The 17,586-nt window shown below is 39.9% G+C and overlaps 2 long non-coding RNA genes across 2 annotated transcripts in view; one reads left to right on the top strand and one right to left on the bottom strand.

Moving 5' to 3' along the window:
- The first annotated feature begins 4,135 nt into the window (after positions 1-4,135).
- Positions 4,136-17,586, top strand: part of LOC311589625 — a 57,692-nt gene continuing 44,241 nt past the window's right edge. Inside the window, exon 1 of the long non-coding RNA XR_014776590.1 lies at positions 4,136-4,285. This is a non-coding gene — a long non-coding RNA (uncharacterized lncRNA). The remainder of the gene's footprint in view (positions 4,286-17,586) is intronic.
- LOC311592686 lies at positions 13,294-17,155 on the bottom strand. Its single transcript, XR_014777486.1, has 2 exons — positions 16,623-17,155; positions 13,294-16,507 (listed from the first exon to the last, which is right to left on the bottom strand). It is a non-coding gene; the product is annotated as an uncharacterized lncRNA (long non-coding RNA).

Raw genomic sequence — 17,586 nt, 5'->3', positions numbered from 1 at the left:
AACTTCCTTGCCCTTTACAGTCAACAGGAGCATGGATCATGGACTTCCACATAAACCAAAATATCGTTATTGTTAGCTAAAATAAGAGCATAATTGCTAAGCTGGGCAGGGATGGCATGTGCCTTTAATCCCAGCACTCAGGAGGCAGAGGCAGGTGGATCTCTGAGCTCAAGGCCAGCCTGATTTACAGAGCAAGTTCAGGACAGCCAGGGCTCCACAGAGAAACCCTGTCTCAGGAAAACTCAGGGGTGAGAGCATACAGATAACTGCTGGGCTCAGTTTGTAACAAAAGGCTAGCTAAAAGGTCATTAACCTCAAAACATTTTAGTCTGTTGGATAAGACAGATGCTGGCAGTATCAGTACTATACAGGAAGTGCAGTGGTGCAGATGTGAAGATTAATACCTGACTGAATATTTGGTCTCCAGTACAAAGTCTTCAATGTTTTTCACAGTTAATATTCTGATCTTAGGATTGTTAATGATAAAAGTGCTGCTTTGCATAAATGTGTAGTACAAAATGACAATTAGGTTTAGGATCGTTTCAGAGATGGTTGGAAATTCTATACTAATTGCAAGCTAAAAATTCACTTACCAGTCTTTGGTGGAACTTAAGACACTGGAGATAGTGACAGTGCCAAATAGCACTTGCTGCACAATTATGAGAGTTAAAATTCAGATCTCATCACCCAATGACAAGGCAGGTTTCCTACAGCCCTTGTCTGGCCTTTGCACCCACCACAGGCGTGTGGGCCTACATACATGCATATGCATAAACCACAGATGCACAACAAACACATCTTTTTGAAAATCAGAAACTCAGATAAAAGCAGTTTTTAAAATCAAACATTTTTGTGCTGCAATCTAAATATGCATTAATTTGATATTTCCATATTTAGGAATGATCATAGAAAGTATGTCTTTGTTTTCCACACTGTTCATGAGCAGTAAAAACTGCAGTTCATACATGACACATTGGCATTGCATGTTATAACATGCACAGTTCAAAGTGCATGTTATGTGTTCAAAGTCAAATGTAGTGAGGTCACAATGAAATGCAGGCAAGCACTGCCAGAAACACCTTTTTCTTTCTTACAGGTGGGCAACTTATGTCATTTCTTATCCTAACAAGCACATAGTTTCACTTATCACTACCAACATGTTTTTATTATACTTTCTCTTTGTTTTACATATTCTCTACATTCTCCCCTTCCCAAACTCCTAATTTTTACAATTTGTAAGTGAAAGAATTGGTCTGTCAAATAGCATATAACTGTACTACCTGGATCTACCTTCAGCCTTTGGTCTTTTGTGTGTGTGTGTGTATGTACTCATGGTAAAGACCATGACCAAGAGGAACTTGGAAAGGAAAAAGGCTATTTTGTTTACATTTTCATATTACAGTGCATCATTGAGGGACGGCAGGGCAGGAGCTGACTGAAACAGGGATCACAGGCTCGCATGGCTTGCTTTCTTAAACAGCTTAACCTACACAGGAGTAGCACAGTGCTGCTACACATCTTACTCCCTATAGGATAGTGTAGTGAAAATGTTTAATATATTTTATTACTTTATTCATATTACATCTAAATTGTTATCACATCCCTTGTATCCTCCCATTCTTCCCTCCCTCCCATTTTCCCCTTACTCTCCTCCCCTATGACTGTGACTGAGGGGGACTCCTCCCCCTGTATATGCTCATAGGGTATCAGGTCTCTTCTTGGTAGCCTGCTGTCCTTCCTCTGAGTGCCACCAGGCCTCCCCATCCAGGGGACGTGGCCAAATATGGGACACCAGAGTTCCTGTGGAATTCTCCCACTCTCCACTCAACTAACTGTGGAGAATGTCCTGTCCATTGGCTAGATCTGGGTAGGGCTTCGAAGTTTACTGCACGTATTGTCCTTGTCTGGTGCCATAGTTTGAACAGGACCCCTGGGCCCAGATCTGCCCGTCATAATGTTCTTCTTGTAGGTTTCTAGGACCCTCTGGATCCTTCTATATCCCCATTCTCCCATACTTCTCTCACCTAAAGTCCCAATAGGATGTCCACCCCTCTGACCCACTTTCCTGGTAAGTGAAGACTTTCATAGGACATGCCCCTTGGGCTAGTGTCCAGATATCCAGATATAAGTGAGTATATACCATTTGACTCTGCTTCTGAGTTAACTTATTCATTATTTCTAGTTCAATCCATTTGTCCACAAATTTTGGGAATTCCTTGTTTTTAATAGCCGAGTAGTATCCCATAGTGTAAATGTACCACAGTTTGTTTATCTATTCTTCTACTGAGGGACACTTAGGCGTTCTTTTAAGCGCACACACACACACACACACAAACACACAAATAGCCTGCGCAGTGGCGCACACCTTTAATCCCAGCACTTGAGGAGGCAAGAGGCAGGCAGATCTCTTAGGACTTGGAGGCCAGCCTGGTCTACAAAGTGAGTCCAGGACAGCCAGGGCTTGTTACACAGAGAACCCCTGTCTTCAAAAACCAAAACACAAACCAGAACCACATAAAATTAAGAATGTGTTCGTTTTAACTCCAGGTATGGAATGTGGGATTGCTGTGCAGTGGCTGACTTTCATTTGCCTCCAGCAGACCTGTGGCTTTGCCAGCTGCAGATAGTTTGTGTGATTGTGTGACTTTTGGAATTCTGGGTTTTTTTTTTTTCCAGCAAGTATATCAGTGCTAGAGCCCCACTAGATAGTGGGTGGTTGTTGGTCATTCAGGGGGGTTGGTTGCAACTTGTTGGTTGTCATGCTCAACAAAGAAACAAGAAGAAAGAATTAGGTTCAAGGATCTCTACCCCTCTCTCCCCTTCTTTCTCTCCCTTCTTTCTTATCTAGTGATAGGGGGTAAGGTTGGGAAGGATAGACAGTGGGGAAAGAAGATCCCACAAAGTAGCATAGGTCAGCTACAGGATAGACCCACTTACAGCAATCATAATCAAGAAAGTGCACTACAGACTTGCCTACAGGCAATCTGAAAGGCACTTGTCTTTCAGATAAAGATCCTCTTAACCAGCTTCTATCAAGTTAACAGAAACCAACCAGAACAGTGTATTTGCTTTCCATGTAATATTTAGATTAATAGTTTTTTTGGTTTTTGTTTTGTTTTGTTTGCTGAACCATTGAAAGATAGGTTTCAGAAAGGACATTTTATCCCTAATACCTCTGCATGAGTTTCCTTTAAGAATAGCTTTCTATATTGCCACAGTATCACCACATGAAAAAGAATTCTCCAGTGTTTTCTAGCAACCCTTATTCAAATTTTCCTATGTGTATTTAAATGGCCATATGAGAATTTTATCAAGGTTTGTCCATAGTGTTTGGCTGTCTCTTTGGTGTCCTTCAATGCCCTAGTTCTTACTTTCTGTAACTCTGCCTTCATGAAAAGAAGATGAAAATACTTTTGAAATGTGTCCTGCATTCTGGAGTTGTATGTTTGCTCATTATACTGTCTTTGTCCCTCTAGTCCCAGTATGTACTGAATATCAGCTCTAAAGACTTGGTTAGATTCAGACTTTGCACAGAAGTGTCTCATGATTTATGTTGTGCATTAATATATCTCACCAGGAGACACCATATCAAGTTGCCCCACTATAATATAATATAGTATAATATAATATAATATAATAAGGTTAAACTGCCTGGCTAAGATGCTGCAGGAGCAGTAGTACCTCAGCAGTTTAAGAGCAACTACTGCGCTTGGACAGAGCCCAAGTTTGGTTCCCAGCACTCACGTTGGACAACTCATAGCCACCTGTAACTCCAGTTCCAGGGAATCATGCTGTCTTCTAGCTTCTGCAGGCACCTGCATTCAAGTGCGCATGCCCGCACGCCAGGGGCTGTAGAACTGGTAGGGAGGCTCAGTGGTTTTGCTGAGGTCCATGGCAGAACAGATGATTACTGCATGGAAGAGACTGGAGGGCCTGAGTGACTTATACTGGCATACATTGAGTTTGTTAAAAAAAAAAAAAAAAAAAGTGGATGAGAAAAGGACAGGAGCAACAAAGGGATCTCTCTGGGTTACTGAAAAACAAATTTGGTGATTTTTCTCACAAAATGGTGGGCTAGAGGGTGCTTTTGTGAGAGGCAGACAAAAATTAAAATAGTCTCTCTCAACAAGAAACAGGAAAGGCTACAAGAAATCTTTGGAGGAAGTAAAAGGATCCCAGACAAGAGGAGGACCAGAGACATCACACAGATCAGCAGGTTGAATGTAGCATCATCTGAACAGTTTTCCTGGTGAAGGGACAGGACCCACAAGCTGCTACCAAAAAGGTAAGCCCTATGATAGTCAGGCGATTCTTCCCTCCTCACAAGTCCTCAGTCTTCAGACCCACTTGTGGCATTGGGGAAAGCAGTGATCCTCCAGCAAATGGGTGAGCAGAGGAGAGAGATCTCCTCTTGCCATGCTGTGTGACTAGAAGGACAGTGGTAAAGCATCATCTTGGGAATATTATATACAATGACCTCCCAGGGTTAGGAGCCTCAATTTGGGTACCACTGCTTCTGGATATAGGAAAACCTGGATAGGCATTTTTAGACAGCAGGAATCCAAAGGATGCAGGCCACAGGAAGCTGGCTCAGGCTTTCTGTTAAACCAAAGAAGTTAAAACCAAAGTACACCAGGTACACTCCTCTTTCCTTTCACCTCCCTCATATCTGTTTTCAAATAGCATGCTATTGTTGAGGCCTTTCTTTGACCATCCTATGTATATGTAAAATAACATTGCACTATCTCTACCTTGCTTCCTGTCCCGGCTTACTATCTCCATAATAACTATCAAATTATACATACTACATATTTCCTTATTTTTTACTGCTTTCTGTATGATGCAGATCCTCAGAGTAACTGAACTTTCATTCCTGCTATAGTATGAGTAACTAAAACACTATTTGGCATATAATAAGTAATAGATTAAATAAGGAAAGTATGGATTGCTGTTGCTGTTCTATACAAGAAACCCAAGATCCCATTAGATTACAGTCTGCAGCAAGAGCCCAGAATAGACTTGGGAGGTGAATTGAGTAGGATCAAGACATTGTTTCCACTTTCTTGCCATCTTGAGTCTGTATGTTCCCCAAGTCAGAAGAAGTGTTTCTAGCATTCCTGGGAAGTGTCCCCTGAGATGTAGATTTCCAACCTTGTCTCAGCTGGGACCACCTCAGTGTCTGGTGTGTGCCTTATCTGAAGGCCACCATTACTGGCTATTTTCTGACCTTTATAAATCAGCATTGTAAAATAAATGCCTAAGGTGAGAGATCCAAGGAGAAGAAAAGAAGCCTGCAACTCAAAGAGGATAATTTGTTAAAGTATTAGATACTTTTTTCAGAGGGTAGTCCACGATCATCATGGTGGTGGGTAGGTAGGCCTGGTGCTGGAGTAGCAGCTGAGAGTTTACACATGATGGGAGAGATGGAGATAGAGTGAGACTGGGCTTAGAACGGGCTTTTGCAACCTCACAGCCTGTCCCCAGTGACACACCCCCTAATCCTTTCTAAGCAGACCACCAATAGGGAATCAAGTATTCAAGCATGAGCCTCTGGGGGGGGGGGGGATGTTCTCATTCAAACCACTGCACTAGCCATTAGGATTTCTTCTGTTGAGATGTGTTCATTCAAATCATTTTCTCTTTTTATATTTCCATGTAACCTTTATGTTAACTTGTGTCAGATGAGCCCCGTTCTGTGGGTTGCCTCTTCTCACTGTTGTTTCCTTTGCTATATACAGCTTTTTGGTTTGATGTCATTTCATTTGTCAGTCCTTTCTTTTGTTTCTTGTACTTTGGAGATTCTATCTATGCAACCATTACCTGTACCAATATCTTGGAATGTTCTCCATATCTTTTCTTTTAGCATTGATATTTTTAAGAGTTTTGGGTCTTTTAGTTGGATCTTTAATTCTTTTTAAGTTGGTTTTGTGCACAGTGAGAAGTAAGGGGTGAGTTTCAGTTGTCTAGATATGAATGTGCAGTTCCCAGCACCACTGGCTGAAGAGACCATCCTTTCTCCACAGTATGTTTTTTGCAACTGTGTAGTATATTTGAATCACTATATATCAGCTATATTGTGATGCCTTCAGCTTTGATCATTTTTATTAGTACTATTTGAGGTGTTTAGGGTCTTTTTTACTTTATGAATTTTTGGATTATCTTTTCCCTTGTTTGGTGAAGAATGTCATTGGTATTTAATGGTGATTGCATTGATCTGTAGATCACTTTGAGTAGCACAACACTCTGACTGTACTCTTCAAACTGTGGATCTGGGACATCTCAGCATCCTTTAATCAGGATTTATCAGGGAACAATCTTTTACTTCCTTAGGTTCATTTCAAGAGTTTTTTTGTTTTGGTATGTATTGGGGGCATGTCATGAATAAGGTTGGTTTCATGATTTCTTTCAAAACAAATTGATGGATATATAGGAAAACTGCTTTTTAGTCTGACTTTATATCCTGTTTTTAAATAGTGTTCATCTCCTCTGATAGTCTTTGGTAGTCTTTAAATTTTTCTATGGATAGATTCATGTCATCTAAGAACAAGGATAATTTGATTCTCTCCTGTTCTGTTTGTATGACTTTCGCTTTTCCTCTGGTTGAATTGCTCTGGCTAAAACTTCTAGTACCACACTGTGTAAGAATGCTGTCCTGCCAGGCGGTGGTGGTGCACACCTTTAATCCCAGCACTTGGGAGCCAGAGGCAGGCGGATCACTGCCCTAGACTCACTTTGTAGACCAGACTGGCCTCGAAGTCACAGAGATGCACCTGCTTCTGCCTCTCCAAGTGCTGGGATTACAGGCATGCGCCACCATGCCCAGCATTATCTTTCATTCTCTTTATGTGGTATATTATGTTTATGTATTTGTATGTATATTGAACCATCCTTTCATCCCTACCATGGAACCAATTTGGTTATGCTGTATATCTTTTTAATGTGCTGTTGAATTTGACTTACCAGTATTTTTCTGTACCTTTTTGCATTTGTCCTCCTTTTTTAAGACTTATTTATTTTTATGTGCATTGGTGTTTTGCCTGCATGTATGTCTGTGTGAAAGTGCCAGATGCCCCTAGAACAGGAGTTATAAACAATTGTCAGCTGCTGTGTGGATGCTGGGAATTGGACCTGGGTCCTCTGGAAGAGCAGCCAGTGCTCATAACCGCTGAGTTATCTCTCCAGCCCTTGTCTTCTTTTTAGACATCAATCTAATGTTTTCTTTCTTCTGTCCTTGTTATCACTTTTCCATTTATTGCCTAAGACCAAGTATGGGGTCTTTTTCAAGTATTGGCAAAAGGTAGTATGGGTACTATTAACTACCCACAGACATAGGATAGTGTAAGAGTTTGGAGAAGCCAGGTGCGGTGGCGCACGCCTTTAATCCCAGCACTCAGGAGGCAGAGGCAGGTCAATCACTGTGAGTTCCAGGCCAGCCTGGTCTACAAAATGAGTCCAGGACAGCCAAGGCTACAGAGAAACCATGTCTGGGGGCGGTGGGGATAGTTTGGATAAAATCTAGACCTGGACTTTTCACTTTTTTAAGATTTGTTTTTATTATTTTTAATTATATATAGGTGTGTGTTTATCTGTGGGTATGTGTACATGAGTGCAGGTACCAGGGAGCCCAGAAACGTAGGGTCCTGAGGAGCTAGAGTTAAATTGGAACCACCTGATGTGTGTGCTGGGACGGAAACTCCGCCCTTAGGTTATCTAAAAGAGCAGCAAGCAGCAGCTCCTCTTAACTGTTGAGCCATCTTTCCTACCTCATGGGCATTTCTTTAAAAGGAGACTTTACTAGTCATTCAATCTCGTTAATTATTTTTCTGCTCAGGTTTTCTATGTCCTGTTGGTTCCATTTTAGGAGACCATGTGTGTCCAGTCTGTCACCTAGGCTGGACAAGAACAAGAGCTCACTTTGTAGGCCCTGCCAGGCTGGAACTCATGGCCCTTCTGCTTGGGCTTGCTGAGTTACAGCCTTAAAAAAGTGAGCCAGCACAGCCAGCTTTACTCCACTCTCCTTTGCTTTGATCTTTTTTTCCTGTACAAATTTGGGGGTTCGCTTTTTCATGATCTTCTAAAGCCTTTAGTGCCATCATTGGGATTTTTATTTGAAATCTTTTATTTATTTATTTTTTTTAATGTAGGCATTCACTGCTATAAAGTACCTTCTTAGGAAGGTTTTTGTAGGTCCTCTTAAGTTTTGGTATGTTGAGTGGTCATGAGTTTCCTCAGATTCCCTTGTCTTAGAAGGTCTATCATTTTCCTTAAATTTTGAAGAGTTATGAAAGTAATTTTTGTTGGTTATGAAAGCTGTAGTTGGCTGTTACTTTCTTTGGGACTTACAATCTGTCATTGTGGTCTCTCCTTGTCTGTTTTGAAATCTGCTAGACTCTGATGGAGTTGCCCTTAAGTGTGTGACTTGGGACTTTTGTCTTGCAGATTTTAATTTCTGAGCTGTAATTTGACAACAGTGGGCTGTGGAGATCATTTCTGGCTGCTTGCATTTGGGGTTACATAAGCCTCCTGATTTTAGGTGTCTGTGTCATTCTCAAGATTAGGGGGGGTTTGGTATTGTTTCACTAAATATGGCTGCTGTTCAACTTTATTTTGTCTTATTTTGTGAGATAGGTTTGCTGTGTAACCAAGGCTGGCTACAAACTTATGACCCTCAGTTTCTTGAGTACAGGCATTACAGGTGTGATCCAACATGCCCATCATCACTAGTGGGCTTTCTACGTGTTCATCTCCTCTTTGCATGGACTAAGGAAATGGGTATTTAATCTTTAATAGTTTGCCAAAGACCATGAATTCTCTTCATTTTTTGTTTCTACTTTTTTCTTTTTTGTTTGTTTGTTTTAGGTTTGGTTTGGTTTTGGGTTTGGGTTTTTTTTTTTTTTTTTTTTTTTTTTGAGACAGGTTTTTTCTGTAGCCTTGGCTGTCCTGAACTTGCTTTGTAGATCACGCTGGCCTCAAACTCACAGGCACCCACCTGCCTCTACCTCCCTGAGTGCTGGAATTACAGGCATGAGTCACCATGGCCAGCTTACTTTTTTCTTTAAAAAAAAAAAAAAAGCTGGTCAGCACTGGCTGACATGGAACTCACTCTTGTAGACCATGCTGACCTCAAACTCAGAGATCCATCGGCTTTGCCTCCCAGGTGCTGGGACTAAATGTTGTTCCGCTATAACCAGCTGTTCCTACTAATTTTAATTAGTTTTTCAAATGCACATACAAAACATTGGGTTTCATTATGGCATTTTCAGCTTTACATTTTTGGTTTGTTGTTGGGTTTTGTTTTGTTTTGAGACAAGGTCTCTGTAGACATAACATTATTGTGCACTGACTGTGTAAAGATTCAAATCCTGATTTTTGTGTGCCTCCCCCCACCCCATATCTGGTTGCAATCCTTGTTTTGAGACTCTCTTGTCTAAACTTTGCTTCCCAATTGTCTCCTGATATGTCATAGAGCCGCTTAATAGCCAATCACTGAGTAGGGGAGAAAATAGTGCTGGGCTTCTTGCCAACCAGGGAAGGAGAGAGGAGAGAGAGGATGTGGAGATTCAGTCATGGGCAGAGGTCCAGGAGAGTCATGAGATAGGAGTATCTGGAGCAGAAAAGCCATACAGTGCAAATATCGCAGGGATTTACTCTGGGGGGAAGCTAGGTTAGTTTAGAGAGTTAAGAATATACAAATTCTTATACAAAGTAGTATTTCTATTCTTATACAAAGAATATACAAAGTAGTAGTCCAGTCTCAATTATTTGGGTACTAGCCAGGTTAAGAGAGAAACTGAGACACACATTTTTAAAGGTAGCACTAACAGGTCATTCTGTGTAGCCTTGACTGTTCTGGACCTATGTGGACTAGGCTGGCCTCAAACTCACAGAGATCCACTTGCCTCTGTCAAGTGCTAGGAGTAAAGGCCTGCACCACCATGCCTGACTTTACTTTGTTCTTATCTACATTTTGTGTTGCCTTTTTTCTTAGTGGGACATTTTAAATGTTTGTTTCATTCATTTTTTTGTTTGTTTTTTCAGGTTTTCAATTGAATTTTGTATTTGTCTTTTTGAGGCCTTCCTTTACAACGTTTCTGTTTGGTTCTTTCACAGTTTCTCTTTGAAGAAACTCACATTTATATCCAAGATGTATTCCTAGTTCTCTTTAACCTTTTATCTGTAGTCTTTGGATCACATTTTTATAGAGCATTCTCCTGAATTACCTGTTAGACCTTTCACCTATTTTTGGTTTCTTTGAAGTTAGTTGCTAGAGAATTGTGATTTTTAAATTTTTTTTAAATACTGTTTGAGTGTCTACATTTAGATTTATACATCTCATGGTTCTTTCAACCGCTTTTACAGTATGGCCCTAGTAAGTGCTATTATTCTAAAGATATATGGGTGTCCGTTTGTTTTACACTACTAGCTTTATATCCAGATAGGCAGGCACCAAAGTCTCCCAGTAATTTCTTTTTTAAAAAAAATATTTAATATTGGTTTTACTTTATATATAATATACACATATTATATGAATGTTTTGCCTACATTCAAATATGAGCACCATGTGCATGCCTGCTGCCTGAGTAGGTCATTTTGGTATTGGATCCTCTGGAAATGGACTTACAGACTATTATGAAACTCCTGTTCTGTCAGGAACAGCATCTAGGTCCTCTTCAAGAGCAGCCAATGCGTTTAACTGCAGAGCCATCTCTCCAGCTCATGCCTGCATTTTCTATAGGTGTATACTGCTTGAGCTCTGTGGTCCACAGACACAGCCAGCAGTCAGGCAGTGTAAAGTAGAATAATCTAAAATTGAAGTACATCAGGTGGTAGTGGCTTCCTTTGGCATTGATGATGATGATGGCTGTATTACTGACAAGGGTTTTTGGCACTGCCTGCAGCAGCAGTAGGGAGGGGCCCAACGTACTTGTGGTCACACCCAGTCCTTAAAGCAGTCCATGGTCATAGAGGATACAGGGCTGTTAGAGGAGGAATTGTAAAGCAGCAAGAACTGTAGTGTTCTTTACTGTTACTGTAGAGGTGTCAGGAGTTCTACCCTTGCCCCTACCCTGTCATGGACCAGGATATGAACCACTGACAAGGGCTTTTCTCCTTAAGAATCTTTGAGCTGAGGTACTTCCACATGCAAGCTGAGTATGTCACAGCCACTCCAAGGAACATTTCTCTCTGGACCTAGTTAGACTATGTAACCAAGGACAGGGCAGCAACCCAGAGCTGGGACATTGTTTCCAGCTACCTTAAAATGCCCTTGTGAGTGTGCATTCATGGAAACAAAACTTCCTTCTCCTTGTTACAGGCATCATGTACCGCACTGAAAGGAGTGATTAGACCAGAATGGGTGACTGACAGGTGTAAATCCATAGTTTCTTATCTCAAAAGGGCACGTATGTTCATCTTGCTGTCATTTTTTCTTTATAAAGTAGACATGTTTATTTAGCTCACAGTTCTGGAGATTCAACGGGATAGCACTAATACTGACTGGGGCTTTTATGAAGACATCATTATTGATGACATCATGACGGCAAGAGCACAGAGAGAGATTGTCATCATTTGACAAGAAGCCAGAAGGATATCTATCTCCCTCCCTCCCTCCCTCCCTCCCTCCCTCCCTCCCTCCCTCTCTCTCTCTCTCTCTCTCTCTCTCTCTCTCTCTCTCTCTCTCTCATCTCTCTGTGTGCCCTGACTGTCCTAGAACTTGCTCTGTAGACTAGAGATCTGCCTGCCTTTGCTACAGTTAAAGGCATTCACCACCACTACCCAGCAGGATCTGCCTTTTGTTTTGTTTTTAGTCTTTTGAGACAGGGTTTCTCTGTGTTAGCCTTAGGTGTCCTGGACTCCCTTTGTAGTCTAAGCTGGCCTTGAACTCACAGCGATCCACCTGCCTCTGCCTCCCAAGCACTCAGATTAAAAGGCATGCGCCACCATGCCCGGCTAAGATCTGTATTCTTGATCCTTTTCTTCCCCTGTATTTTGCATCACCCATCCCTAGAGTGTAGGGTGCTTGGTGAGTTTTTGTCAGAGTTACTTTGTAGGGCCAAGTTTGGTTCTCAAGGAGACTAAACCCTGAGCTAGTGCCATGGAATATTTATAACATCCCAGAAATTATATATGCAGAACTCTGATATTCCTTTTTCAACTGGCTCCTCACTACAGCTCATGGTAGGTTTGCTAGAGAATGTTATGTAACCCTTTCCAAAGGGTTTGTCTCAGGCTTCTCTAGTTACACAAGCCTACAAGGGTTACAAAACTTTCCAGTGGCCAACATTGCAAGCAGCCTTGCTAGTAGTTTTTTCCTCTTAGCCCACTAGAGGGTCAATAGATGCCGGCATATTTTCCCTTACTATGCTGTTGTCCCAAGATCCTAAATCTTACCTCATTTCAGCTTCTGTTGTGCTGATACCAGTGGCCCTCCATTATCTCTCATCTCAGAATGCAGCTATATACCTGTTGCTTTGGCTTTTCTTTACAGTGGAACAGATGAGCGCTAGGTGCTGCTAATCAGCTATCTACCTGTTGTATTTAATCCAAGTCATGCATCTGTCATACAAATGTTGTAAGACAGAAGGTGAGAGACAAGTACAGGAGGTGGAATGAACTTTGAGGAAAGGTACATGCCTTTGAGTCTTGCTCTATCAGTGGTGAGGGGCAGGGTGACTTTAAAAGGTAGATTCCTGTTTGCCTTATACCATATGCTCAAGAAATGATAAATATGAGAATGGATGGATACTCACTAGTAATTAATAAGTACTCCCATTTTTAATTGTGTAAAGATAGCATCTTAAGTTATGTCTCTTCAGAACTATGTAATGTACTTAGCTAGAAGAAAACTTAAGGAAATACCCATATTTTGAGGTTAAAAAAATTAAAGGTTGAAAACGTGATTACTCTAATGTCACACTTGAGATGGGCATACCATTTACGTTCCTGGTTACCAGTGGATTACTCCATCTAATGCATCATAGGAGAAAGCAACTTTCTCATCATTATCTGTAATTAGCATGGATGATTTTGACATCTGAACATGACAGAATAATCTCATTTAGTGTTATAACCTAAGGAAGCGTTAAAGGTGATCTAGTATAGGTTCTATCATAGAGGGAAAAAGTACACAAAATGTTCAGTGAGTTGCCAAAGTCTGCCAGCTAGAGAATCATTACTCAAACTCTGAAGATCTAGAGCCCCACATGCAGGACACGTTCCAGACTATACTGAAGGACATGAGTGTACTTAAGCTGATTCAGCTTTGACATATTGACATGCCATATAACCCTCCTATCGGGGGCAACAGGAAATGTTTTATTTATGTACAAGTACATGGGAAATCAATTTCCATTCAACTTTTTAAAAACTTGTTACAAATAAAAAGATTTTGTTAAATACATTCATCCTTTGCACACAAAATACATTCTTTATATTTTTACTCTCATTATGAATTACTTTTTAAATAATAAAAATTTAAACTACAACAGTCACTAGGTTTGGCAATTTGATGATTTTTTTTCCAAGAAAGAAGATGCAAATGTTGAGACAGTGAATACATAGGAAACCATACCTTTAAAATGTTCCTTAATGACTGAATGATCCTACAAGGTTTAATGAATGCCCTCTCCAGTATCCTTGGTAACGGTCGGTAACGGTCTTTAAAGGAATGCAGAGCACTCTGAGACTCTCAGTGATGACAATGTAATTTCTACAAAGACTGAAGGAATCCTCATGAAATTGATAACCATATCAAAAGGACATCTTCAGAGAGAGATTCTTATGGATATACCTGACAGCTAGGCATTATTCTGGAGTCCAATTGACCAATTTAACCAAGACCATAAGTTTCATTCCCCAAGCAGGACTTTAAAAGGTTCTATTAAATAAATGCAAATTACTTGGTTTGTTAATGTTTTTGCGATGTGAAAGCAACTATATAACCAATAGAAAAATTACATGAATGTTCTAGCAGCATTACTTATACTAGCCAGAAAAGAGAAACAATCCGAATGTCCAAATTTTGATTAATTCACAAATAAAATCACACACACACACACACACACACACACACACACACACACACACACACACACACAAACACATCACACAATGGAATATTACTTAACCATAAAAAAAATACTGACTCATGCTACAACACAGATGAGCCTTCAAAACCTTAAAAGAAGACAGGCACAAAAGGCCACATATTATATGATTATATTTATATGGAAGGGAAATCCACAGATAGAAAGCAGATGAATTGTTGCCAGAAACTGGGGAAGGAAGAGGTTTGACTATTAATGGATACAGAGGCTTTTGGGAATGGCATATTCTGAAGTTAGACAGTAGTGACGATGTACAATATAGTGAATATACTAAAAACACTGAATTTTATACTTCAAAGGAGTGAGTTACTGTGTGTGAATTATCTGAAATTTTAAAAGATATAATTTTACTTAGAAATATTTTTGCTTGAGTTCCTGGTTCCTCTTTGTCCCCCTTTTGATAACTGAACTGAATTTTTTATAAATCATCTTTCTACACAATGTTTTTAACTAACTGTACTCAGGTTACCAATGGCTTATATCTCTAATGACCTTCTTGTTAAGTAAACTTAATACATGGACACAAAATATATATTGTTAATATCTGCATATCAACATTTAGAACCAAGAGCTATGCTTATATTAAAGTAGATGATTAGGGTTTATATAGTGATATATATATATGTAGAGTTTACTGAGAGCCTATGCATAAAACCAGTAGCCATGTATCAGGAAATAAGTTCATAAAATCCACTGGTCAACCTGTTTATTGAAACTGTAGGTGTAAGATATTCATGACTTAATGGAGAGATAAGAAAATGAAGAAAATCAGGGATTTTCTAAGTCTCCGCAAAGCAGCTTCTGTAAATATTTTAACTAGCTGCTGTGATCCCTAGAATTAAATATTTTGCATTTTATTTCATCCCTATGCTAAAAGTCATGCATTAACATGTGTGCAATAATATACAGGGCATATTTTTTTCAAATTCTTATCTTAGTTCTTTATTAATTGAAATTTTTAGCGGAATTTTTTTTTGTTTTGTTTTCTGAAAACAGCATTTTACTCATGCACTAGTTAAGACAGATTTGTGTATCTTGTTTACACAGCATCAAAGGAGCTCTAACCATCTGGTATGTCTAGAGGGACCATCCAATGAGTAGAAGTTAGATGCAGCATTCCAATCATTTGAAATGTTTTCTATCAGGGACCTGAAAGTCTCAATCAGCCCTAAGAGGATAAAATTACTCGAAAAATATTCATTTAGTAAATCAACTGACATTCATTGTCAAGTAGACTACAATAAAGTTCCACTAACATTCTGTAATTGAATAGAAGATGAGAATATTTATTCCTAATGATTACATTCCAGAAGCAATATGCTTAGCAGCTGTTTGTCAGAGGGCTTTATCAAGTTTATTATTATTATTATTATTTAATCCAGGCATAACTGTGTTGTCTTAAACAAAAGCTATGTGCCGTTCATCAACTGGTGAGTTATTCTAACCAAACAGATTCTTTTCTTACTCTGCACATGAATTTTTGCTCTATTAGGAGGTTAGTACCCCAGTTTTTATTTCAAAATGTAGCACACACATAGAAAGAGAGATTAAAAACATTTTAGAGTAGTAGGAATACATTCATCAAATAATGTCATATATGGAATTAAATTCTAAAAGCAGATCACATAATTGGGATTTATGATACCATTTTTACCTACAGATGGAAAGAAGAGCCACACAACCAGATGTAGTCTTACTTGGATATCCATTATACATTATCAGTAAAGGGAGAAATGCATGGGTAGTTGAAGAACTAACCAACAGTGTGATTATCTAAATCTGATCCCAGTAAGGAACTAAGGGTCAACAACCATCCTTATGACTTAGTTTCAAACAGTAGACAAAGGGCAATAATAGACAGCAAATGTGACTCCTTACAGATACAACCAAGCCATTTCCTTCCCATGGAGAATGAGATCAACAAGAGGTTTGCATTGCACTGTGAGGTATTTCAGTTCTAAGAGAAAGTTTCCTGATAATAAGGAGTTTACAACCCTGGAATCGTCTGTTGAGACAGAACATCTCTCAAGATATATGGAAAGAAATGCGTGACTGACATCTGAAAGCAAAGCCACTCAAACACTTCCTTTTAAGGAACCCTTGTAGAAATGGAATTCTTTTCTTCATAAAAGACTGACCCAAATCATTTCTTAAAATCTCAAGATGCAGTCTCCCTATGTTGCCCTAGCGCCCACCTCAGCTCCCAAGTACCTGGGACTAAAGTCACATGTCACTGCTCCTGCTCCCAAAGTCTGTTCCTAACTAGGGAGAAAGGAAAAAAACCTAACATTTGAGTTCTTCCTATTTGCTGAGCAAGATATTTTTACCTTATCTCATCTAATTTTCAGCATAATCCTAACAGCTCCATCTCATAGATGAGAAAACCCCTGTTCAAACTTGGCCTAAAGCCCCAACTTTTATTTTGTCTTTTTTTTTTTTTTTTCCCAGAGCTGAGGACCGAACCCAGGGCCTTGCGCTTGCTAGGCAAGCGCTCTACCACTGAGCTAAATCCCCAACCCCAAGCCCCAACTTTTAAATGGCAGGGCTGCACACAGCCAACCTAGTACCCCACTTTCTTACCTCTCCCTAAATCATTCTCGGAAGTATCAGTTACCAGTGACCATGATTTCATCAGAGTATGGCTCAGCATCTGTCATCCTGTCTTTAATCAATAGGGGAAATTAACTCATACACCTAATGAGGTCAAAGAACTGGCAACTAGCCTTTGTATTCCAATTTCTTACGTGAGGGAGTCAGAGAAAGTCTCAACCAAATTGAAGTATGTTTCTCCACATACTAATTCAAAGCAATGATTTCCTTTTCTAAAAACTAAGCAAGAGCCCCCCCCCCCCCCCCGCCCATCGGGCTGGAAAGGGTGCAAGAAATTTTACAAATAGAATCATTGGGCTCATAAATTTTAATTAGCAAAAACTGCTTTTAGTTATTTTGCTTTCAAGTTAAAGACCTGTTTGTGCATATACTTTACTTTCTACATGAAGCAGATTGGCCTTTGACCTCTTATACTCACTTTCTCCAGAATCAAGGAACACTCCCCCCTGTCGTCGTCCCCCCCCCCCCCGTTCCCCCCGCAAATGTCATTTGAGGCTTCCTAAAGCAGATTTTAAGGATGGCTTTGTGCTACTGGCCCTCCTGTCCTCTCATAGAACACTGGACTATGAGGGGGATCTTTAATGGAGGGGTCTCCTATGCTAAAACACTTCTAACATACTGAAGAGAACACATTGTTTATTATGCCAAATGAGATGTATAACTGCCACATTTTCATATAACCTCTGCCTAAATGATATCTCTTCTATTTTTAACCTGGAAGCCAGTTTGATTCCAATAGGGACTAACAAGGCATCAGTGTTTTGGTCTATGAACATGTAGCCAATCTTCGCCCTACAGGGTAGTGCATTTGTGACAGAGCAAAAAGCCTTTTTAAAAAATGTCATTAGCTATTGGTCAACATATATTTAAT

The sequence above is a fragment of the Acomys minous genome, assembly GCF_964271855.1.
Source record: "Acomys minous genome assembly, chromosome: 2".
Taxonomy (NCBI): domain Eukaryota; kingdom Metazoa; phylum Chordata; class Mammalia; order Rodentia; family Muridae; genus Acomys; species Acomys minous.
This window is presented reverse-complemented; position numbering and strand designations above follow the sequence as displayed.